Here is a 25,232-nt window from a genome sequence, read left to right as displayed (position 1 = left end):
AATAATGATACTGAATTAAAGAAAAAGAAAATAATGCTGGTCAGCTTCTTGTTTTACACATCCCACAGAAGCGATTCTTAGTTTTCAACTGATGAAATTCTTATGTTGCTTGAGCTATGTGGGAAACATTTTCTTTAAAGCTTCAGAGAGACTTAAAATTACCCAGGTGGTACCAACAATTGAATTTACCAAAGCTCCAATCAATATGGATAAAGGAATGTCATTAAATTTGAAAAATCCAGAATTCAACAACTTGATTGCTTCTGTGTTTTAGTTAAATCTCAGCAAATGCCACTCCAAACCTTGCACAGTTTGTTAAGAGACTAAACTAGAGAAAAATAAACAGTGGAGTTACTTCTACGAAACTGAAACACATAGTTGTCAATCACCTAGAATCCAATTCCACAAAGGGAGAACGCTGTCTGATTCCTACTTTTTCATTATTTGTTCATTATTCACTTACTCATCAAACACATAGTGCCTACCGAGTACTAATGAAACCATTTCAAAGAGCTTTAAGTGTGACAAATATGTGCAATCGAGAATTCAGAGTTCTATTTGCATTTGATAAAAAGTCAAGTTCATGCTAAAAAAGAGTCACGGTATCTTAGAGCCCAGAGTTCTACCACCAAAGCCTACTTGTTCTGCTGCAAACCAAAACATGAGGACAAAGAGCAGACACACTTATTTTTCTTTTCTTTTTTTTTTTTTTTCTAAAGACTTTATTTATTTATTTGACAGAGAGAGATCACAAGTAGGCAGAGAGGCAGGCAGAGAGGCAGGCAGAGAGAGAGAGGAGGAAGCAGGCAGCCGGCTGAGCAGAGAGCCCGATGCGGGGCTCGATCCCAGGATCCTGAGATCATGACATGAGCTAAAGGCAGAGGCTTAACCCACTGAGCCACCCAGGTGCCCCTTATTTTTATTTTCTATTTGGAAGATTAGCAATGGAGGAGTAGTTACGTGATTATCAATTTCACTTGTATTTTAAGCTTCGTACATTAAGTGTCATATGTATTCTATGTATTCTAGAATAGAAAGGCTCAAGACATCTCCAGGGTGGGCCTCATTTGACATGCTGTCATTCATATGGACACACAAAGGCAGGAGGATCTCAATTACCTAGATGTAAAGTTTAAAACGTAGTCATTTCTTGAAATGTTTTTAAGTACCCTGAGGTTTGATGTAATGGTGGCAAACATCTGGTTGATTGACTGAAGTTTTTACTTTTCATCCAAATGTTTAGGTTCCCTTTGTCACATGGGAACAGTCCCCCAATTAATGGAGAAAGTTCTTCTAATTTGGAAAGTTGGCATCAGCCCCTAGGAGGAAAGTCTTAGAGGAACCCCTCTTACGGCTCATACAGCTACTGACCTAGTTGTTGCCAACTGTCTTGGAATTTATTGACTGTTAGCATAAGGAGCAAAGGAGGATATCACCCTGTCAGTTATAACGATTTGGTAAAGTGTAAAAAGAACATTCCAAAAAAACTGATTGATGCTACTAAAATATGCAGTGTTTCTTGTTCTCATTTGCACAGTACATTTTCTGAAGACATAGACTATGAAAAAAATTATTAATAATGTTAATGTTATTTTGAAAACTTCATCATTTTCCTAGGCATTTAAAGTTTTGTAGCCAATTCAGTTATTTGGGGTCATAATAAAGCATTATTAAATTATATGATTAATACAATTTAGACAAGCAAAGTTAACTGGAAACAAGAAGCTTCCCTACCTTGTCATTCTTAGTTCCTTAACAATACAGACCTCTAGAGATATTTCTGGTTTTAAATTTTTCCTTATTTCATTTTCTTCTTTAAAATGTCAGAACCTTAGATTGAGTTTGAGAAATAAGGTATGGCCTCAAAACCTTCCAATAGAGTCATTTACACGAGTGGAAGAATAATGAGATAGCTGATGAGAATTTCTGGACAGTGTTAATGTCTAATCAGTGTAAATTTTTCTGGCACTACAGGGAGATGTTTTCCCGAGGCTAGTGAGTTCACAGAGCTGGCCCAGAAATATGATGAACCTGTACAGTAAAAGCCTGATTGATGTAAAACCAGTGAGTCTGAGCAGCTCTACTCCAACACCAGTCACACAGGGACAACACCACACGAGGAGCCAGCGTTCCCAAAAGGACTAGCACCGTACTTCGCACTTTGATTATCTGCATATTCTAAGTTCTAGCCTATCAGGACAAGCAAGGTCTGGGGACTCTGTTCGGAGCATAGGGGTATCTCTGTTGACAGTTTCCCATTCACACGTCCACTTGCACACGAGCTGACCCACAAGACGGGTTCCATGTGCTCCTCTTCTATTTCAAGAAAAGGCAGTTTTCACCCCATTCACCCCATTCACAGGGTGAATTCAGAGATGAGATGGGTGGAGACTCCGCTTTCAAGGGCTCCCTCTGCTCGAGACAGCCCCACCGCATTCAACTCCAGCCGGCCCCCACCCCTCTTCCCGTGGCTGTGGGGGCTGTTTTCTATTTTAGAGAGCTAATCCTGGCCAGTTTCGGGACGGTACTTTCCCTTAACCACAGCCCCAGATGCCCACGGCAAACAGCCTTTGGTCACTGCTGGCTGGGCAGCTTGCCCCTTCTGTTCACATTTGATATGGTCGCCCGAGTCCTTTTGTGTGTGGCGCTCTGCCCACTCCCCAGCCACCGTGCCCGGGTGGGAGGGAGAAGGGTCCTGCATTCAAAAGCATCTACTATTTCAAGTACCATCTCTTCTGGGGAGAGGCTGGTCCCCAGAGAGAATGGCCATATTGTTGCCATATGCTGTTTAATGGTGGCTGACATTTTATTTGCCTAAAAGCAAATGCTTAACAGTCGGAGGGGCTGTGAGGCAGACAGATCAGATGCTTCTGGCTACTAGGGAGCTAGAATAGACTCCTGCAAGTACCTACAAAACCCACAAAGATATTTCTTTTGTTAATGGAAACACGTGTAATTGGAGAACACTGCTGCTGAAAACCCCTCTTCCAGGCAATCCCGCAGTGCCAGGCGGCTGACAGTGTGGAAGGTGTGACGGTGGCGAAGCCAAGGCGTGAGTCGTGAGTCGTGAGTCGGGCACTTGACTTTAATTGAGGGGGAGGAAAGGGTCTTTTTTTCTTTCAGAGCTCCCTTTTCTTCTGCCTAAGTCTCTATCCCAGGGTATACATGTCATTCTTCTAAACTCTGAGAGTGACTGTCTACTGAATGTTATCTCCCCATTAGTCATGGAGTGCCCAGGACCCAAGGTGCAGGGAGCTTGCTTGCAATCTCTGGACTCAGTTTGTGTTCAAAAAATGAAAAGTGGCTCATTCTAAAATCTGATTTCCCGGGGCGCCTGGATGGCTCAGTTGTTTAGGAGCCTGCCTTTGGTTGAGGTCATTGAGCCCTGCGACGGGCTCCCTGCTCAGCAGGGAGTCTGCTTCTCCCTCTCCTTCTGCCTGCCTTTCCCCTTGCTTGTGCTCACTCTCTGTCAAATAAATAGACACAATCTTTAAAAAAAATAAAATGTGATTTCTTAAAGATTAGAAACCACTCACGATGATCCTCTTTCCTATAGTCATTCAGAATTTTCATATCTTTCTGTAGTGAGCTGCTCCTGTGTAGCGAGAGACAGACCAGGCCTGGGTGCTGAGAAGACAAAAGCTCATGCACGAACCACAAGGAGACCCCACTTCTTACCCAGGAGGATAGAAAGGATTTAAAAATGTTTGCATGTCAATTATACCTCAATAAAGCTGAAGGGGGGGGCAAAAAAGGGGCAAATGCCAAGTGTTGGTGAGGATATGGAGAAATGGCAACACTCCTGTGATGCCAGTAGAAACGTGACATAAGGCAGCCACTCGAGACAACAGTCTAGCAGTTCCTGAACAAGTTAAACATGCAGCTAACATATGAGCCAACAATTCCACTCCTAGGTATAAACCCAAGATAATGGAAAATGCATGACAACACAGAAACTTGTACACGAACCTTCACAGCAGCATTATTCATTAAAACCAAACAGTGGAAAAAAACCCAAACATCAACCAACTGGGGAATAAAGTCAAAATGTGGCAAAGACATACCATGGAATAGTAATTCGTAAAGAAAAAAAAACACCGTACTGACACATGCAATGACAGAGATGAACCTTGAAAACATTATGCTAAGTCACAAAAGGAGTCATATTGTATGACTCCATTTATATGAAGTGTCCAGAAGAGGCACATCCATAGGGGCAGAAAGCAGATTGGTGGTTGCTTAAGGTGGAGGTCAGGGGGGTAACGGAGAATGACTAGTGATGGGCATGAGGTTTATTTTGGGGGTGATAAAAACTTTCTGGAATTATGGAGTGGCAATGGTTGCCCAACTTTGTGAATATACTAAAGAACACTGAATTCTATACCTTAAAAGGGTCAATTTTATCTCAATTTTTAAAAGTATTAGCATGCAGATAACCTTCTGATTTGTGGAGCTCGCCAACCTTCCTTCTTATCTTCAGGACAACTGCCTAAACTATAATGATCACTCTTTCCTCCACCTAAATTGTTCAATTCTCCTTACTTCTCCCAGAACATCTTCAATTTCCACTCCCTGAGAACCACAGAGGTGGAAAGGAAGGTTGACATCCTCGAAGGTCCCAAAGCTGACTTCCTGCTCTGACGCCGTGTGGCTGTAGGAATCCTCTCAGCCTTACACTGGCGTTTTGTTTTGTGCATTTTCAAATTATTTATTTTAAAAGACTGCAGTGAAAAACGCAACATAAAATGTATCAATCTAACAATTTTTAAGGGTCCAGTTCAGTGGTACTAAGCGCATTCACACCGTTGTGCAACCATCGCCACCATCCACCTGAGAACATTTCCACCTCCCCCAACTGGAACTCCATACCCATGAAACACTCATTCTCCTGACCATTCTCCCCCTGGCCGTGCCCCCAGCAACCACCATGCTACTTTGTCTCTAGGACTCTGGCAACTCTTGGAACCTCATGTAAGTGGAATCATATAGTATTTGTCCTTTTGTGACTGGTTTATCTCACTCAGCACAATGTCCTAATGGGGCTAGGGCACCCATGTAATACTCCGAGGGGTACTACATCTGTGTCCCAGCAGGTAGCAGAATTCCCTTCCTTTTTAAGGCTGAATGATATTCCCTGGTATGTTTATGCCCTATTTTGTTTATCTATTTATCTGTCAGTGGACATTTGGCCTGCTTCCACCATTTGGCTTTTGTGACTCATGATACTATGAATATGGGTGCATACAAATATTTCTTTAGGATCCTGCTTTCAATTATCTTGGGCAGATACCTGTAAGTGGAATTGCTGGTTCATATTCTGTTTTTAATTTTTTAAAACTGTCCTGTTTCCTGACACTGGGGAGGGTATGTGCCGTGGTGAGCGCTGTGAAGTGTGTAAACCTGGCAATTCACAGACCTGTACCCCTGGGGCTAATAACATATTATATGTTAATAAAAAATAAAAAATTTTTTAAAAACCTGTCCTGTTTCCTTTAGTGACTACATCATTTTACGTTCCTACCAGCAATGCACAAAGGTTCTGGTTTCTCCACATTCTTGACGACCCTTGTCATTTTTCGCTTTTGTTCTGTTTTGTTTTTTCTAGCAGCCATCCCAACCGGAATGAGGTGTCTCAGCCTCAATTCTCAATTCATAAGAGGAGCATGATAGTTCTTGCCCTGCCTACAAACAGGTCATTTTCTTCACCTCTCTTCTCTTATTAGGTTGATACATTTTATGTTGTGTATTTCACCATAGGCTTTTAAAATAAATAATTTGAATTTCCTCAAAAGGAAGACTGGAAGTTAGTAATGCAGTTTAAAGACTGATCAACAGCATGCCCCCACCTAGAGTTAGAAGTGATTCCTTTGTGACTTGAAGAAATATTTCCAGACAAAGAGAAGGTTGAGATGACCCCCTCATTTTGCTCAGCAAATCCTTCCTAAACAACTCTCATAGTAACACTTGGTCTCTCCTTGACGAGCTGGGTTGACAACTGTCTCCTGGAAGCGTGACTACACCTTTTGCTACATGGCTTAACTCTTTGGAGTCCCTATTTTTGCAACCCTTGCTTCCCATCTGGGACGTTCACTCTCTCTTCCGTTGCACAGATCCTCATGGCTGGTTATCGTTCCTGTTGTGGGTAGTTAATTCCAAATCCGGACATTTAATGAGTTTGGATAATGAGGAAGAGAAGAAAGAGGAAAAACAGTGCAATTTAGCCCCAGAGATGATTGTACTGAAAGTCAAGATTGGATTCATGTCACATTGTCATTCATATGCAGACTCGTACAGCAAGCACTGGAAATATGGGGACTTGAGGTTCTAAATCATAGTTGGTACTGCCTTTAGCACAAGTACTTCTGAATCCAACAAAATTCCAGGGCAATGAAATAATTTGCAGACCACTCCCCAAAGGTTTTCTGAAATAAGATTTTTTAAGCCATATTTTACAACTTGAATCAGTGCTGGGAACCTACTTAAATGTGATGTGACTTTATACCTAATTATTACTTATTTATCATTCACCTGTATCACCCGAATAGGTGTGTGGACCCCTTTGGCTATTTTCAAAACCAGTTGCTCCAGATTTGCCTGTACCTTAGCATTATCTAAGGAGATTTAAAAAATTCCCCATGCTCGGAGGGTATGTGTTATGTATGGTGAGTGCTGTGAAGTGTGTAAACCTGGCGATTCGCAGACCTGTACCCCTGGGGATAAAAATATATGTTTATGAAAAATAAAATTTAAAATAAAAAAAAAAAGAATCAACAGGGGGCTGCTGAATAAAAAAAAAAAAATTCCCCATGCTCGAGGCACATCACATACCAATTAAATCAGAATTTCGGTGGGGGTGGGGGTAAGACCCAGGCATCGATATTTCTAAAAATTACACAGGAAATTCCCATTTGCTGTCAAGTAAAAGTATAGTTTTAAATCAGTGGTTCTCAAACTTATCTGAATACAAGAAGCACATGGAGAGTTGATTAAAAACTCTATTCTCTACGTTATTCCTGGGTCCCAGCCTGGAACTTCTGAATCAGGATTTCAAAGAGGCCCAGCAGTCTGTGAATTTAACCAGCACCCGGGGTCTTGTTGAATCATCATCGAGAAATTTGGAGAACCCAATTCTAAAACAACGAAGTAGTAGAATATGACCCAAAGTCACAGTGAGATGTATTTCTTTTTGCATTAATGTAGATCATCCCTGGGATGTTTCCTTCACACGTCATGTGCTCTGATCACAACCTGCCCAAAAGGGACACACAGGATCCAATAAACGTTCCTCTGCTACAAGCCATTGCTTAATTCCCTGTAATTTTATTGGCTAGTTGTTACATTTCCCCTTGCTTCCTCTCCCTTCCTGAGTGACTGAGCTCTTAAAAAAGGATCAGTAAAAAGGGCAGTAAAGGTTTGGTCCCCAAATTCCCTTCAGCATCATTCTTCATGCTGACCCTGAACATCTGAATGTTTTCCTATTTATTGTTAAAAGGGTTAATGAACATTAGCATTGTGACACCACATTACATGGTTATTTGCTTAGTGGGGGGAATTCCACAATTTTTGAGCACCCACTGAGTGCCAGACCTGTGGTGAATAGCAGTATTTACATCTCTCTAGATTAGAAAGACAGAGACATAGATAGAGACATAGATATTGCTATTTCAGTCCTACTGGGTGAATAATTTTGCCTTCATTGTTCCAGATTAGGAAACCCAGGCGTGGGCAAATAAAGCCACTGACTTGGATCAAAGGAATACTAGGTGGCAAAGCCCAGATTTGAACGAGAGCCTGGCTGATTTAGAAGATAAAATGCCGTGAAAACCTGCATCCGTTGAATGACGGGTGCATTTTCTCTTTGAGACGCCCAAGTGCCCCCTGGAGTGCCACACCTAGGACTCCACACTGTGGAACTTGTAATCACTGGCTGAACTTCATTCATGTCCACACAGCAGAGAGGGACTTTGGTCTCCCTGCCCACTATGATGGCCTTGGCATTGACTCTCCAACCCCTCTCCAGCTGGACTTGTGTTGCCGTGTATAGATTGATCACCCGTCTCAGCTCTTAGCCTACCGTTGTGACAGGTGACAACAGAGCTAATTAGTACCGATTGTGGTGATATTTACCATGAGGTGGGGATTTCCTGCTGAGAACTGATTGAGACCAATTACTCATTCCATAGGAGTCTACTGAAGAGCGAGCAGCTGGGGACGGATCGTGTCACTATTGACAAGCTCTGCATTTCTTGTCACTGCTTTGGGAGAAAATGCTTTGTTTTCATCTTGTCACTATACAGCCAAATGAAAAATGCCATTCCAAAACAAGTTCTTCTTAAATGAGTGTTTATCCCCCCAAATAATGATGTGAATTATTAATTATTATAGAAGGAACAAGCACTCCTGCATGCTTTAGCAAACAAGACCGACCCAACGGCAAGGTGAGGAATCTTGGCAAAAGTTCTTTAAAATGCAAAGCTGTTCTTGGAAAGTAACTGCTCCAACCTGTCAAACCACACAAAGCATCGGAAACCCTCTTCATGCCAGGTGTCAGACTGGATAGGACCTACATGATACTGCAGAACAACTGGGAAAGTCCTTTTTCTTTATAAAAGGAAAGTCTGTTTCTTTTACAAACTTTGCTTATAAGAGGAAAAGTCGCTCTGGCTCCTAGTTCAGTCGTCAGAACTGGTAAGAGTTCTATAGAGAAATCAGCACATATTTCTGTTCTAGTTTTTCATAAATGTCTTATAATAGTTTTAGATTTGCAGAAAGGTAGTTAAGATGGTACGGTTCCCATACACCTCACACCATTTTCCCCACAGTTAACAACTTCCCTATTGTTACACTCATGTGGTACGTTTGTCACAACTAAGAAACCAGTACTGATATGCTAGTACCAAAATCCAATGTCCTTTTCCTGTTCCAGGATCCCATCTAGGAGACTCCCTTACATTTAGTCATCTTACCTCCCTAGGTTTCTCTAAACTGTGACAGTTTCTCACACTTCCTTTCTTTCTGATGATAGCCAAAATCTTTTTAGGTCTTAAAAGCATTTTGACAAAAAAAAAAAAAAAAAAAGAAGAAGAAGAAGAAAGAAAGAAAGAAACCATTAACATACACATACATATGTCATTTTTATAAATTTGTTCATTCCAAAAGGTTTACTAAGGATAAAGTGAGGCAGGGCTATACCATCATATTGGGCGATAATGCTCACTGAAAAATGCTCGGGTCAAAGAAGTTTCTTCGGTACAGACTTCTAATCATTTACTTACCACTTACCATACCTGGAAAAGTGTGGCTTTTCTAGGAAAGAGAAACCCAGGTTGCGAGGCCTAGGCTGGAATAAGGATGTGGTGCGAGCTGAAAATGACCTTTTACTTTACTAAGAAGGACAAAAAGAATAGGAAGAGATGGATACATGGGTTACTTTCTATGTTAAGAAGCAGCAACTTTCTTCAAATCAGATATCTAAATCTTGCTTAGTTAAAAAGAAAAAAAAAGGAAGTTGATACTTGGATACGTCACGTGTGGACATTCACCTCTTTGATTGACATGAGGTAGGAACTACAGAGAACATATTACTTTCCTCAAACAGAAGGAAAAGACTTCCAATTTGACAGGAAAAAGTGTAAGCAGCATTAACTTCAGGACTTGTTAAAACATGAAGGATTAATAGAAAAAGAAAAAAAAAAAAGAAAGAAAGAAGAAAAAAAAAAAAGGTAGGAAAGAATTGTGACTGTCTCCACTTCAGTATCTTCAAAAATGTTTGCGGTTTCTGAGAATGGCTCACTGGACCACATGAAAGTGACGCTAAGGGATTCAGCCACACGACTTCTCTAAATCCAGAGCTGGGACTCCTCTACTCTTACCATCAAACCATCTCCCTTGAAGTGTAGCCACAAATTAAATTTATTTTTTATTGAAAAAGTACTAAGTCCTTACAAAGAGGGCAAACACAGCATTCCTCCCCCTCCCCCCTCTGGCCTTCTGCCCACGCGCCCCCACAGCCTTGACAGGCTAAGCCATGTAAGGAAGAGTCAGTTTTTTAGTCTGTGAATTCTTCCTTGGCCGTGTTAAAAAACAAAAACAAAAACAAAAACAATGATGGCGTTCGGCTGTAGAACACGACAGAACTCGGTGATCACGTATTCTTCTTTACAAACACAACAGTAAACAGGGCAATCAGATTTAGAACTGTTGCACTAGCAAGGATGTCTAAAAACGATTGCATGATAGATCTGTCTTGCTTCGTGGACAACTTCTTTCTGAATTGTAGGATTTGGATTCTGTGCTTGAGGTGGAAAAAGAGGAGGAAAAGGCAATCTCTCTGGGAATGTCACTCAATAACCCCCTGCTGATAAAGTAAATCTCCATTTGGAGGATCCACCCAAAGAGTCATGGAATATCCCACATTAGATTATTACCAAGCCACTGAGGTCAGAAATTATAGGGGGACCATTCAAAAAAAAAGATACACACCCAACCTAAAGTGTTCCACTCTGCATATGCTCTTCACATGTTTTGTTTTGGTTTTCTTTCTTTAATTTACTGTGGCGGTTTTGCCAGCTGTGACGGTGCATGGAATCAGTGGGATCATTCTAAATTTAGCAGGAAAATAAAAGAATTTTGCAAAAATAGGTCCTTTCTCCTATTAAGACAGTATAGCGAATACAGATCTTGGGGGAAACACAGGGGAAGTGAGGTCTTGCAGCCAAGAAGAGTGGGGTACAAGGCAAAAGCACTCTTTGTCTCTTTTTACCTGCCTGGAATTACTTAGATGTGCTTATGCCTAAGGCACGGAGATGAACCAGATGACCTCTTGGACTATGTCTAGCTTGGTGGCTCTATTGATAAACTATGACTTTGAAGTACTGAGAAGGACAGAAAAAAACTGGGTTTAAGTGCTTGCTAAAAGATGGATGCAAGAGACAAGGGTGAACTGACTTTTGTGATTGTCACCCAATCCCAAGGCCCACCCAGCCCCCAATTTCCACACCAACGCTTTTTCCACTGAAGGTTCTTTGATGTTTAACAAGAGACTCAAAGACTGAGCGTGACTAGAGTGTGGAAAGGGATAGAAATCTGTCCCAGTCGTTCATTCCTAAATGGAAATAAGTCCCCTCTTAACATAACATGTAGGTATACTGGATAAGTAGGTTTCAAATTCCCCAGTGTTCAACCTGAGCTGATTTTTAAAGGAAGGACAAAATAATAAACTCAGAGACAAAACTGTACGAATAAAAATTCCTTTGGGATCACATGGCTAAATTTACAGCACTCTGGGGATTTTTCTGTCCTTTTTTGTCCCCTAGGGGCTAACCCTACCTCATAAGACTCAGAATGTACAAATTAAAGGCCATTTACATGGAGTTTGAAGTTTCCAGTTTTGGAAAAAGAATGCAGAGCCATATGAAAGGCCATTCGTCAGTAGAATCCTGTCTGAGCCATGCCCTTCATTGACCGATAAGGCTGATAAGTGCTGGTCAGCAGGAAGAAACGTGATCATAATTCCTAAACACATCTGCTGGAGTATACCCAACAGGCATGCCAGTCCATTATCTTAATGTAGTGGAATACTTTGCTTTGTGGTATCTAAATAAAAATACACAAAGAGAATATTTTTTCTCCTTTTCCTTAAAAAAAAAAAAAGATTTTCTGTTAAGAAGTGCTGTGGTTTTTCATAGTCATCTGAATTTTGTTTACAGACTTGTGATGAGGAACATTTTGTCTTTGGAATTGGTGGCCACTAAGATTCACAGAGTAGCTTGTGTACCTCTCTGAAGGTTAAAAAAAAAAAAAAAAAAGTAAGGTGTCCAATGTTCCTGAGGAACCAGGGACAATATGAAACCAGATGATGAAGAGTTAAGAAAAACTTCTCAGCCTGCTAATGAACTCCATCCTGCCCCAGTGAGACCACCCTCCTTTTTAAGTAAGAGGTAATTTAATCTGCATCTAACTCAGTTGTGTTTGGGTTTCATCCAATCTAAGAGTATCAGTGTGATAAATTATAATGCATTGTCTGCAATACTTCACAAACTGACTAGAACAGACCTGAAAACCAAGATCCCTCAGCCTGATTTTCTAACTCCCTTTGAATACTTTTTGCCCTTTTCCTGTCAGACCACTCCGAAACTTGAAAATGTTTCTTCCAGCTCCCTCACACTGAATGTTATGTGCTTCGAGCACCATTTGATTAGATCCATGATTGTTGGCTGTCTCCATTAAATCAAGCCCCACACTTGAAAACGACACCAACTGTGAGACCAGCCAAATACTATAGCAAGAGAACTAACATGGCTCCTTTAGTTTCCAAAAGGTTTCTTTACATGTTAATTTCCTTTTGTAATCCACACTGTGTGCTGGGAAGTGGGTTAGTGAAATGGACTCCATTCCTATTTCAGATTTTGAAAGAGCAGCTGGATCCAGGCACCCCAGTGTCTGTGTGGAAAATGGGCAAAGACTGGGGAGGGGGTCAGGAAACTCCAGTTGTGTCAGGGGCCCTGTTGCTACAGCTGTGGGACTTTGTCCATGTGACTTAACTCCTTTAGGATGGTTTCTTTATTTAGGTTAAGAACCACTGTACTAGGGACAAGGCCACCTTCTTTTCATTTGATGGCTTTAGGCAGGTCCAGCTCTTCAGAATGCAAAAACCCAACTGTTTTTCTATAAATGATCCATCCTAAAATCAACAGATGATCTGTCATAAATAAAAGTGATGGGAATTGTATCAAGCTGTTTCCTGTGCTGGTGGAAGGACAGCAGCCTTTAGGGTGACACAAAAAATCTGTGCAGGAGAGGTAGGATGGGATTTTTCCCCCCCATCATATGATACAGATGTTGTCATGTAAAGATTCATGGGCTGGTAATCAAGACCGATTTTCTGTGTGAAAATCCTCTTAATTCTATCAGGTTTAATTTCCTCATAGGCAACAAAATGGACATGTTGGATTTGTAAGCCTCACAAGGGCAAGAGGTGTGTTTTTCTTTTCTGTGTTGAGCTTTGTGCTCAAGACAGTTCCTAAGAACCAGTAAGTATGTGCATTCCTATTGCTGCTCTAACATTACCAACCCCTGAGTGGCTTTACAATACAAATTTATAACCACACACTTCTGGAGGTTAGGAGGACTGAAAGTGAGGGGTGAGCAGGGCTGCATTTCTTCCTTGTGGCTCTAGGGGGAAATCAGTTTCCTTGCCTTCTTTCCAGGGTCTATAGGCTGGCCTCATTCCTTGGCTCAGGGCTACCTTCAAAGCAGCAATGGCTACTATCACATCACTTTCATTCTGCTTCCTCCATCATCACATTTCCTTCTCAGCCTGACTCTCTGGACTCCCTCTTTCACTGAGAAGAACCCATCCTTATAATTACATTGGGCCCACCAAGATAAGCTGGAATGATCTCCCTTTCTCAAGATCCTTAATTTAATCATATCTGCAAAGCCCTTTTTGTCCCATATGGGGATATATCCACAGGTTTCTGGTATTTGGAGGTAGACATGTTTGGGTGGCCATTCTTCTGCCTACCACAGTGTTCAATAAATACTTGATGATGGGGTGCCTGGGTGGCTCAGTGGGTTAAAGCCTCTGCCTTTGGCTCAGGTCATGATCCCAGGATCCTGGAATTGAGCCCCACATCGGGCTCTCTGCTCAGCAGGGAGCCTGCTTCCTCCTCTCTCTCTGCCTATCTCTCTGCCTACTTGTGATCTTTGTCTGTCAAATAAGTAAATAAAGTCTTTGAGGAAAAAAAATAAATACTTGATGAACTTGTAAATATCTTGAGGAAATGGTAAGGTAAATACTTTGAATTATTTGTAAGGTTAGCAAATTTCCATAGCTCATCACTAGCCAAAGTCAGGGTCACATGTACACCGTACACTTCTGATTGCTCTCAAACGTAATCCTTCATTCTTATCCAAGCTCATGTTCACCTGATCCTGTTTTAGCTTCAAAAATCCATGCTGGTTCTATTTTATTCTCTTTCATCTGGTAGATAGAATATAATCTGTTATGACAGATTTTCCTGACCAAGTTAAGTGAATTGCTTACTGCCACATAGAGATGAAGATACAGCCAGGATAGAGATTTAAATCCCCTTTCCACTTCCCTTGCATTCCATCTCATACTAAACTCCTTTCTCCAATTACTATTTCAAAAAGATCAACCAACAAAAAAAGAGAGGGTGGTAACCTTCAGGCGGGAGTAAAGATGCATGGAGCATATGCCATCCTACATGTGAAAACCCAAGTTCTTCTTCGTGATGAACAAACTCCAAGTCATGTACCTTCCACCCTCCAAAATAAATCCTTCAAAGCAAAGTCACGGTCCCTGAACTACTCTCCCACTAGAGGTGCTACCAACCGCTATGTCAATCAAGACCCATATATCTCCTGTTAAAACTTTCACATTTGTCTCATGCCATTAAAAATATATGACAATAAGCCACCTCCCACCTCCTACGGGCACCCGATCCTCCTCCCACCAATGCAGGATGATTTTGGTGGGCAATCTGAAGGAACTTTAGTGATGGACAATTACATATTTTTACTTTGAAGCTTTCCATTCTTTTAATGTGATGTTAGTCACCATATAGTACATCATTAGTTTCTGATGTAATGTTCCAAGACTCACTGTTTGCATATAACACCCAGTGCTCATTGCAATATGTGCCCTTCTTAATACCTGTCACTGGGCTAAGCCGACTCCCACCCCAAAACCCTCCGTTTGTTTCCCAGAGTCCATAGTCTCCCATGATTCATCTCCCCCTCTGATTCCCCTTCTTTTTTCCCTCCCTTCTCCTAATGTTCTCCATGCGATAAACTGCGGAAGGAGCCAAGATGCCCTTCAGCAGATGAATGGATAAAGAAGATGTGGTCCATATATATAGTGGAATATTATTCAGCCATCAGAAAGGATGAATACTTATCATTTACTTTGACCTGAATGGACTGGAAGGGATTATGCTAAGTGAAGTTTTCCATTGTTCTGAAGCAACTGACATTTTGTGCGTGCTAGTTTGTGTCACTCCGGCAAATTTCTACCAGTTCTCAGTTAAAACAATTACAGGAACCCTGTCTTATCGTTGACTTAATAGTAGCATTCAGAAAGGGATGATAACCTATAGTATTTGTTTAATGCCGGTCCTATCAATGTGTCATGTATAACTGGTATTAAAGAGTAACTGGGAATAACTGTAAATTAATGTTACAATGTACCTTAAGTATGTTGATGGTAAGAGATAAGTAATGAAAACTAGACTGACATGCAGTAACACTTCAGAATTGGATCCCCCAGCCATTCTCTTCTTTATAAAAGTGGTAACCACACTGCATTCTATCAGTGACAAAGTCCACAGATTTACTTACTGATTATCTTAAGTACAAATGAAATATCTCTCTATGGTCTAGCAGAAATAACTGTGCAAGCCTCACAAGGCGTAAATTCCCCTGAACGATTTTTCCTGTAATTCTAATAGGTCACTAAATATTTAGCACCTACGGTTTGCACATATAAGCTTCCTGAGTTGGGCTTAACACAACACATAGCTCTCACTAAAGAATGTGAATTACTAATGGGAAAATCTAGTTCAAAGGTAAACAAATCTCTACTATGTATTTTTTCCCCTTATTCAATACTCTGAACATGAGCCTTAAAATGTAAAGAAACTGGGCAAACTGATGGATATATGGAATTAATATTATTTACTACCAAGAGGCAGGGCGAATAAACACAAAATAAAGTTGAATTTCTAAATAACTACTCCTGGAGTCAGAAAATGCCCTAGTTGGTGGTGACAATGTCTTTCACATGGCAAGTACAAGTACTGTGGAAAGTTCCATCTATGTCTATGTTGACCAGCTCAAATGCAGAGGTGAAGGACTTTGTCAAAGGGCAAAACAAACGATCAAAAGCCCCCAAAACCGTACGTCTTTTTAAGGCAATCAGCCTCGGAAGGCAGTAAGTATTTCATTTTCCTGTATAATTTGAATAAGTACCTCAGTCCCCCCCCGCCTTTCTAAAATGTAGACAAGGGCTCTAGCTAGTTGTCTAAGTTGTCACACATCTGGAAGACTATTTTAAAACACATTCAAAATGTTTTGACTACATGATGCCAAGCATCTGGCAATACAAACTCCTCTAAGGTATTTTTCTTCTATAGGATTCGGTCTTATATAGACAGTCATTGTGCCAGGTTTTGAACTACATGTTTTATTTGCAGAATGACAAAAATACATACGCAAAGGTAAGGTTTTCCTTCTGCTTTTGATTTAAGTAGATTTAACTTAATGATGGTAACAGAGTTGCCATTGATTCCTGCTTTATTTTTTACTGTCTGGTTGTGCTCTCCCTGCATCCCCAAAAGCCCTTCAGTGGCCTCTACTGGTCAGTTCCTCCCCAGGAACATTCTCTCCCAAATGGACAGCATTCACTCACTTGTCTAAATAGTAACTGCCTTTATTGGTTTCATTCCACAGCAAGGATGAGGGAAAGCGAGGTTTCTCGTTTTCCCTGTCTAATAAGAACCAGCCCTAGGAATACCTGTGGTTCACCAACCATCCCCAAACCATTAGCAGGACCTTGAGGTAGGAGGTAGGTATTCTTCCTGTGAGGTCGCCTCTCTCCTAATGCAAGCTGGCTCCGCCCTCCAAAGTCTGTTTCCCCAGACTAACCTAAGCACCCCTGTATTTCCACTCCGGTGTCAGTGTTTGACACCAAGCCCAAAGTCCGACGACACCACGTGGGGGGTGTTCTGGGTAAAATACGCACTAACTAGTTCAGGTTTATAGTTCGCAATCTACTACAGATCATCCGCTCTAGCTCTTGACCTAAGAGAAGAGGGATGAATTTCCTCAGAGGCCGAGTACAGACCATACCCACCATTGTAGCCTTGGCACGTAAGCAGGGTGCTAGGCACCATAAAGGTCTGTGACGTTGTTCTGGAAAAGATATGATCTGCCCCAGGGTTGAAGTAAAGACCACTACATTTCACACCTGAAATAAGCTTAGCCAGGTAGTTGGGTTTGAGCCTAAGCGGTGTGTGCAACATAGACAGTCATCGAGAGCGGACCTGTGCAGTGGGTCTGCCAGGACTCTACTAATGTCGGGGCACTACTGGTCAACTCTAGAGACCAAAGACCATGTATTATGAACCTTGGAGATAGGGCAATACCAGCTTGCCTCATTCAGGCTTCCTTGACACAAAGGATCTTCTCTTTGGGGAGAGACTCACCCTGCCTCCTTCTTCATGAATATGCCCTGATTGGCTTGTTTTGGCAGTTACCAGGCTGCTCAGGGCTCCGGAACAAGATCTGTGACAATGGCCCCACAGCAACGAAGCCCATCATGTGGCTGTAAAGCTTGCTCTGCCCATGAGTGAGGGCAAGCCCTTGTTGTCTGATGGGCGGTCACCGGCGGGAAGGCAGCGGGGCTTGGGTGCCAGAGTCCCAGTGAGCTGCCTGTAGCCACAGCTAGGCCTTGAATGCTTATTCGTGAACATACTCATGACCTCCTCTGGGAGGACCCAGAAAACACGACGGAGAATGCGCAGAGACCAGAAATCTTAAATTGCAGATGAAGTGAGAACTACTGATGTATGGTTTACACTGTTAACGAGACCTCATTAAACCAGTCTGGTGTGGCCCAGGAAAGCCAGGATTTGAGAAAGAGACGAATTAATACATAGAGAGAAAATGAATTTGATGACATCGGTGATAGAGTATTTTGCTATTTTAGAGTATATCTAATAGCATACAGTATCGCTATTTCCCTTTTAAATATATTCTAAATCAAGTATTTGAAGCAGTTTTATAATCCTCTGAGCTGGAAATATATCTAAGAAACATGTAGAAAAAACCTCCTAAAGGATTAATAGTTCCAAGGTGGAGAATGTATTTCAACTCAGAATTCCTCAGGAAAACCCACCTTCTCTGCAGGTTTTACAAATCAAAGCATTTGGTGGCTAATATTTCTAACCTTTACTCTGTTTTCTGTCGATGAAAAATCAGAATCAGGGATTATTACTTTTATAAAGGATGTTTAGACATCCCAGTGACATGATCACCATAAAAAATACAATTCAAACGATCTCAGTTTAAACACTGACTTTGACAGTTAGTAAAATCATTTAATTTTCTACTGTGGAAACTATTTTAATCATTTTAACCACTTTTAGATTATATCAATTCTTTGAGATGAAGTACAACGGAGAATCAAAATAATCTTTGGAAATTGAGCTCTATTGCAAGAATGATTCCCATTCTTCAGCAGGGATATTAAGGGATAACCTTTCGAGGACCTCTTCCTTGTATTTCTCTCCCTCTACCTCTCCCATCTCACACAGCTCAAAGAAAAGCCAGCTCATGAAAACAGACTTACTTAATGGTCCCCTTCCCTCGGCTTTCCCCCATCCTTTTTCATTCACATTCCCAACTTTGCATCTCTCTTCTCATTTTCCTTTTTTCTTTCCGGGGAATGACCACCTCAAAGGATTAATTCAGAACAGGCAGCAGAAAATGGTAACAAGAGTGGGCAAATCAGGATGTGGATTTAAAATCAAGAGGTATTTTAGAGGAGGGGAGTCACTCCAATTAAACATATGTTAAGAATATGGGTTTGTTGTTCATGGCATACCTGCTGCCTGCGATCCCACACGCCTCGGATCGGCCTTTGAGGGCAGAGCGTTCCCTAGTGGAATAATAAATAGAGCGGCTCGAGTGAACACGGATCTGGGCAGCCTGGCGAGCTTCCTTTCCTTTCCGTCTGACTTCCCTGTTGGAACACAGGTGGTGACTGAACTAGCTGAACTACCGAAATAGGCTGTGGCCCCTTGGGCTCAGAGCCAGAGAGAGGGAACAGAATTCAGGCTCCAAGTAATCAGGCTTCGGGCACATAAAAATTCTTCTGCTCGGTCTTGGCATTTATGCCGAACTCGGCTTTAACTGATATGGCCTGTTTCCCAAGGCATCATCTTTCTTACCTTGCTACATGTGAACGAGGCAGCCCAAATCCATTGGTCTTTTGAGAAATAGGCTGTACAGATGCTTAAAGTGCTTTTCTTTGGGCTGACTGGCCGCCCACCTGAGAATAAGGCAGACTGTCCTCTCTAGGTGAAAATGAAGAGCCTTACCCTATGTCTATGCTTTCTTCCTTCCCATTGTGTCACCCTGTTCAGTGCTCTGCTGTCCCAGGATTATGTGCCCCAATATTATTGCTAGGAATCAGTCACACTCGTGCTCACTCAAGGGTTTCTGCAGGAACAATGCAGAACAGCAATTTATTTGCTCATATATATATATATATATATATATATATATATATACACACACACACACACACACACATATATATGTATATATATATATATCCTTCCTATCCAACCTTGAGGTTGAGAGCAGTAATTAATATATTTCTGACTTGAATGTACTGTACTGATAGAAAACATTCAACAGTCTTGGATCTTTAGGGATAAGTATCCATGAAATGAGCATTGAAAAAGCCATAAGGGTTTTGAGTGAAATGTTTTATTTTTGAGGGAAATATTTTTAATTTGGTTTTGAAATAATATAAGTCCAAGAAACTCAAGACCCCTCTTTCCCACTTGTTTGATATTATTCCTAGGACACAAGAGCTACCTAATCAGCTGTGAAGTTACCACCGAATAATAAGGGATAACTGAGCATAATGAAAAATTTTTTAGAAATTAAATAAAATTAACTTAATAAATTTTTAAAAATAAATAGATAAGTAAAGGATAACTGGTTTCCCTTTACTTTGACTGAAAAGTGGTACTTTCTAACTAAGTGAAGAATAGTGCTGGGGAACAAATGATTTCTGAGTCCTTTCAGCATTTCATAAATGTCCACTTATGAAGTATAATATACAAACAACAAAACCTTTGTAACAACTCTTCATTAAAGCAATCAGGTCCCTGACATTAGATGACCAGATCAGGTTATCACATATTCTTGGTGCAAATATATTTTCATATTTCTGTAACAATGTCCCAAATCAGTAGAGAAACTGATACATGAAAATTCCTATTTAGACAAAAAAAAAATAGTTTGGAGTCTATGATTATTTGCTTCTCAAAAAAATTCAGTTAGTTATCAAGGTCTCCTCTAGTGAGCCATATCTGATTAAGAACTGGCCTTCATTCTCCATGTTGTCTGAATTTGTGATTCAGTTTCCTAGAACTTGGCTCAGATGACCCTCTTCCAAAGGGGAGAACATACTGTAATGTTCTAAAGGTAGGAGGTTTGTGTTAAGCCTGTCTCAGCAGCTTCATTATATAGATGGGGAAATCCAGTGAAATGCAGTTGCAAAATGTAGCAAGTCCTCACAATTTGAGCAAACACATTATAGAAGATACCATGAAACAGGTAAACAGCATGATCAGAAGTGTGGCTTGGGGTGGGGGAGGGGCAACATGGAGAGCACAGGTAGAACTTTCCTTTCACTGAACACCTTCCCCCAGAGTGAAGTCTCCTCATCAATTTTAGTAACAACAGGTTGACAGCAGGTTGTTGTACCTTTAATGGAATGGTGTCAAAGAAAGCCAGGTGAGTGCAAAGATGGTGAGACACATGAAAAAGGTGTCGGGGATGGCAGACAGTACTGTGTTCATGGGCTCATTTCCTCTCCCACAGCAACCCAAAACCAGCTGCCTTGTTGGAGAGACTGTTCCCCTTGACATTCTGGGGTGACTATGCCTGTCTGTAATGCATACTCCTTTTGGATGAAAGGCAATTCTGCTGCAGGCACCCTGGGAGACTTGGCAGCACTGTCCAGAGAGGGGATGGTCTGTTCTGGGACAGGAGCATGAGCAAAGTTTAAGCAAGGCAAGATGACAGCTTGACAGGGGAAGATGGAAAGGAGAAGAATTCAAAAGAATTCAGGCACTGAATAGGAGTTTGACCCCAAAAACCATGAAGTTTCCTTCAAACCCTGAGATTCTACAAGTCTACATGTTAATAGGTCTAATGGAAGGAGTATTAACTCATATACGGGAAACAATTTACACACACACACGCACACACAGAAAAAACCAAAAGGGGAAGCAAAAAAATCTCTCTACTCCCCATAGAGTAAGACACAGCTAAACTCTCTTAAAATGGTCATTCGACTTAGCTGGGGATGCCTTTCCATTTAAAAGTGATTAGAAGGAGAAACAAAATATAGCCTCTGGTTACACATATTAAATGGATATGGAGGCAGACCTATGGGTCAGTAGTTCAGATTGGCCAATGCAGTGTCTCTGTTGCCCAAATGAAACTCAATTAAATTTATGATGGAGATCTCTAAGAATCCACGCAAAGTCTGTCCACAGGGTGTGCCCTCTCCAACATCCTTCTCTGTGTGTGTGTGCACGTGTGCTCATGTACATGCATGTGTGTATAACTTTGCTACTAACAGAGCACATTTGCTTTGACCGTGGAGCTCTTTCAGACAATTAAAGCTGCAATTCTAGTTTTATACTTAGAAAATGCTCAAAATGTATTTCTTTCTAGGAGAACTAAATATTGTGCCACCTTGGAGAGTCAAGCCCTTTGAAGCCCATCAGCTGTTGCTTGAAACCTCCTGATTCTATTTTTGTTGAATCTTTGTCTTGGGTTTTCTGAAAGGCTTTGAGTTCTTGCGTGAACACTCCTCTCATGGTGATTTTCGGCCAGCTGAAGGCTTTCACTTGGGCGGCAGGTAGCACACATGATAACATACATCATTACGTTAATAATGCTCCCATACAAAAGTTCTTTTCCAGGACTTGTTTACTGGCTACCCCATTGTGGGATCAGGGGGCGGGATACTTTTGATTTTAAACACAAGGAAATGGACAGCGAGAGCCAGGCTTTTAGTGATGGAGCCTTTGGGGGCCCGAGGGGAACTGCTCACATCTCATGCAGGAGAACACAGTGTGTGACCTCACCATCCGCAAAGAGCCCCCACCAGGATTAAAAACCACATAGAAGGCAAAATAATTTACTAAAATGTAGAGCAAGAGCACTCTCTCTCAGAAATAGTACACACCGGGGAAAGCTGAAGGAACCAGAGGGGAAAACTCTCGTGTAAGCTGCTTATCTGCCATTCTGAGCAAGGTGAGCAGATCCTGGGGGCACCCCGTGGGACCTTGTGGCCTTTCTCTGCTTCATGCTCTGGAATTATTTTTTTCCATTTTTTTCATGCTGTCTCTGTAATGCAACCTCTTTACATAGTTTATCTCAGGAAATGACAATTGGCTGTCAAATCCCATACAAATTGATTGGATATGACAGCTCAAAGGAATAAATATTCTGCAGAGACGAAAGTTTTTACTTACACTCTTGCATTTTCAATTCTTTTTTTACCCCTTCTTAATTTTATTATTTCAATTAGATCATTTAAAAATCAACACATCACATACCAACCTCCCCTAAGAGCAATCGTTAAGATTTGATGATTTTTCTGATACACAGGCTAGGGTTTCAAATTTGCATTATTTTATCTACTGGATTAACTATGAATTCTAAACTGAACTAATGCTGCCATGTGTTTTTAAACATCTCTAATCTAAACCATCTGGAGAGGCATGGTTTTGCAAAGGCATCCTTTTCAGGACACTCTGTGGATTTTGTCACTGCTTGAGGTTTGGCGAACCATCAACATTACTATAATTCTCTTTTATGAAATATAGCTTTTGACTAGGATTTTAGAGTCTTGGGGGTATGTGTGTGTGTATTTATACGAGTGTGGGCACTTGTGTACAATTTTTGCTCCCGTCCCCTTCTCTTTTCAGAAGATCATAGTTATAATAAACTTATTTCATTGTTTTAAAACTTATTTTAAAGTAATAGAGGTTTTTTCTCCTATATAAAGGATAAATTTAATTTTACCTCCTCAACATAATGACTGACCAAGTCATTAAGAAGCAGAGAAGTACTTTTGAATAACCCACCTTACTGGACATAGGTGCTGGAAATACTTTTTTACACAAGTCATTAGGAGAAAGCACGTCAGCTTGAGAGACCACAACAAAAAGTGTAGATATGAAATTATTTCAGCAACAATGATTTGTGGTATGTGAGGTATGAGCTCAACACATTTAAGGAGAGATTACAATTAAAAATTGACTAAGCTAAATCTTTTGATTGAGAAAAGCAAGACCTTGTTTAATTCTTTGGCTAATAAAGAACATACCATTTTAAAATTTTAAATCAAATATAAGCATGGTAAAAGCAAAGTGTAGACTACTTGTTACAACAAAGGTTAAAAAACTTCCCCCAGAAATAAGGATGATGATTCCACTTTCACAAATTCTCTTCAATAATAATGCCTTTAAGGAATTTCAAGAATTAATCACAGAAATGGAAGGGATAGCTTTTTGCTGAGAACCACTAATCTGAAATGAATTAAAATGATAATGTGACTACTGGGGACTATGAACATCTCTGTAATTTGTTAATAACACGGTATGTTCAAACAACCTCTTTCATCCAACAATATTAGGCAACTTAAAGACATATGTAAATCAAAAGGTTTTGGTCAAGTTTGTAGAGAGGGGGGAAAAAAAGGTCTATTTTTAAGAAATAGCTGGCCTGAAGTCCAGAAGTGGATCTGTGCTTAGAATATAAAGATGCCAAGGCATTGCACAGCACCCCTCTTAGTGGTGGTACAGCCTAAAACACTCTCAGTGGATGCTAACATGGCCTGGGGCATTACTATAGCTCACCTTTGTGCCGTTCAGTTCCCTTTCCTGTGTCGGGTCCTCACATCCACAGCTCTGAGGGAGAGGGTTGCCCTTCTGAGACTCTCTCTTTCCTTTCCTTTTCATTTTGTTTTGTTTTCATTTCCTTTTTTTTTTTTTTTAGAACTCCTGGTATTCTTTTAAACCTACTTTTGCCTGTATTAAAATGTTGTATTCTAGGGGCGCCTGGGTGGCTCAGTGGGTTAAGCCGCTACCTTCGGCTCAGGTCGTGATCTCAGGGTCCTGGGATCGAGTCCCACATCGGGCTCTCTGCTCAGCAGGGAGCCTGCTTCCCTCTCTCTCTCTGCCTGCCTCTCCGTCTACTTGTGATCTCTCTCTCTGTCAAATAAATAAATTAAAAAAAAAAATCTTTAAAAAAAAAAAAATGTTGTATTCTAAAGGAAAACACGATCTGATATTCCAGCGAATGGAAGCTCCATATAGGGCGGCCCTGGAACCTATGTCTTCAGAAGGGACAGTTCTTGCCCGGCACGCTAACTTGGTATTATATGAAAGTAAAACATGGGTCAACTCCATCTTCGTTATTCTTGCCCCAGGGTCTACAAAATGGGTTCAGTTCACTTATTGCTATAGACTGAATTGTATCCCCCACATGTTTTGTTTTTTTTTTTTTTTTTTTTTTACTTGTAGCAAGAATTACTATCCAACCCCACTCATTGGACCAGAGGCCTTTGTGGTGTTAGTGAAAGACGTGCCCTTCATACAGCACACCACCTACACTGTGAGTTCATCCACCAGCCAGTGGCTTCCACTCCAAGCTCTACCAATGGGCAGATCCCCCACAAATTGATACATTGCGGCCCTACCCCTCATTGTGTTTTTATTTGGAGATGGGGCCTTTGGCAGGTAATCCATAAGAAGAGATTGCTTTCTTTCTCCCTCTCTCTGCCAAGTGCGGACATCTCTAGAAGGCAGGTGTCTGTAAACCAGGAAGAGTCCTCACCAGAAACCAAAATGGCTGCTACCTGGGTCTCAGAATGGTGGGAAAGTTATTTCCAGTTGTTTAGGCCACCAAACCTATGGCATTATCATTACTGTTGTTTTTTTTTTTTATGGCAACCCCAGCAGACTGATACACCTATATTATCTCTTTTATCCTGACAATAATCCTAAGAGGGCAGTGGAAACCCGCTCCCTAAAAATACCCATTTCCCGGACACCGAGGCTTCTCCAACCTCAGTGAATGGCTGGGGGGCAGAGTGGTGAGGATGAGGGGAGGGACAGGCTAGAAAATGTGCTCTTATTGCCACCTGGCTTTCATTGCGTAGCGTCAGTAATTCCTGGGGCAGTTCCCCATGAAGCACAACTGGAGAGAGCCCAGCTCAGACAGTTCAGGGCGTGGGAAAGGAAGGAAGGGCGCTTAGGGAATTGAATAAAATCTTTAGTGTTGAAGTCCTGTGCCTTCAGGAATATGGGCACAGGAATGGGGCAGAGGAAACACTGGGAAGTCTCAGGCTTTGTAATAATATCAAACTTCGGCCTGATCACTTGCAATAT

General features: G+C 41.2%; 1 protein-coding gene and 1 non-coding gene across 4 annotated transcripts in view; both read right to left on the bottom strand.

Annotated features, from left to right (window-relative positions):
• The window catches only part of DYNC1I1 (dynein cytoplasmic 1 intermediate chain 1), a 301,967-nt gene that overhangs the window by 71,918 nt on the left and 204,817 nt on the right, over nt 1-25,232 (bottom strand). The window lies entirely within an intron of this gene.
• Nucleotides 24,358-24,510, bottom strand: LOC125081539 (small nucleolar RNA SNORA62/SNORA6 family). Its single transcript, XR_007121736.1, has one exon. It is a non-coding gene; the product is annotated as a small nucleolar RNA SNORA62/SNORA6 family (small nucleolar RNA).

This window comes from Lutra lutra, chromosome 11 (assembly GCF_902655055.1).
Source record: "Lutra lutra chromosome 11, mLutLut1.2, whole genome shotgun sequence".
Classification (NCBI taxonomy): domain Eukaryota; kingdom Metazoa; phylum Chordata; class Mammalia; order Carnivora; family Mustelidae; genus Lutra; species Lutra lutra.
Note: the sequence above shows the minus strand (reverse complement) of the source record. Positions and strands in the feature narration are given on the sequence as shown.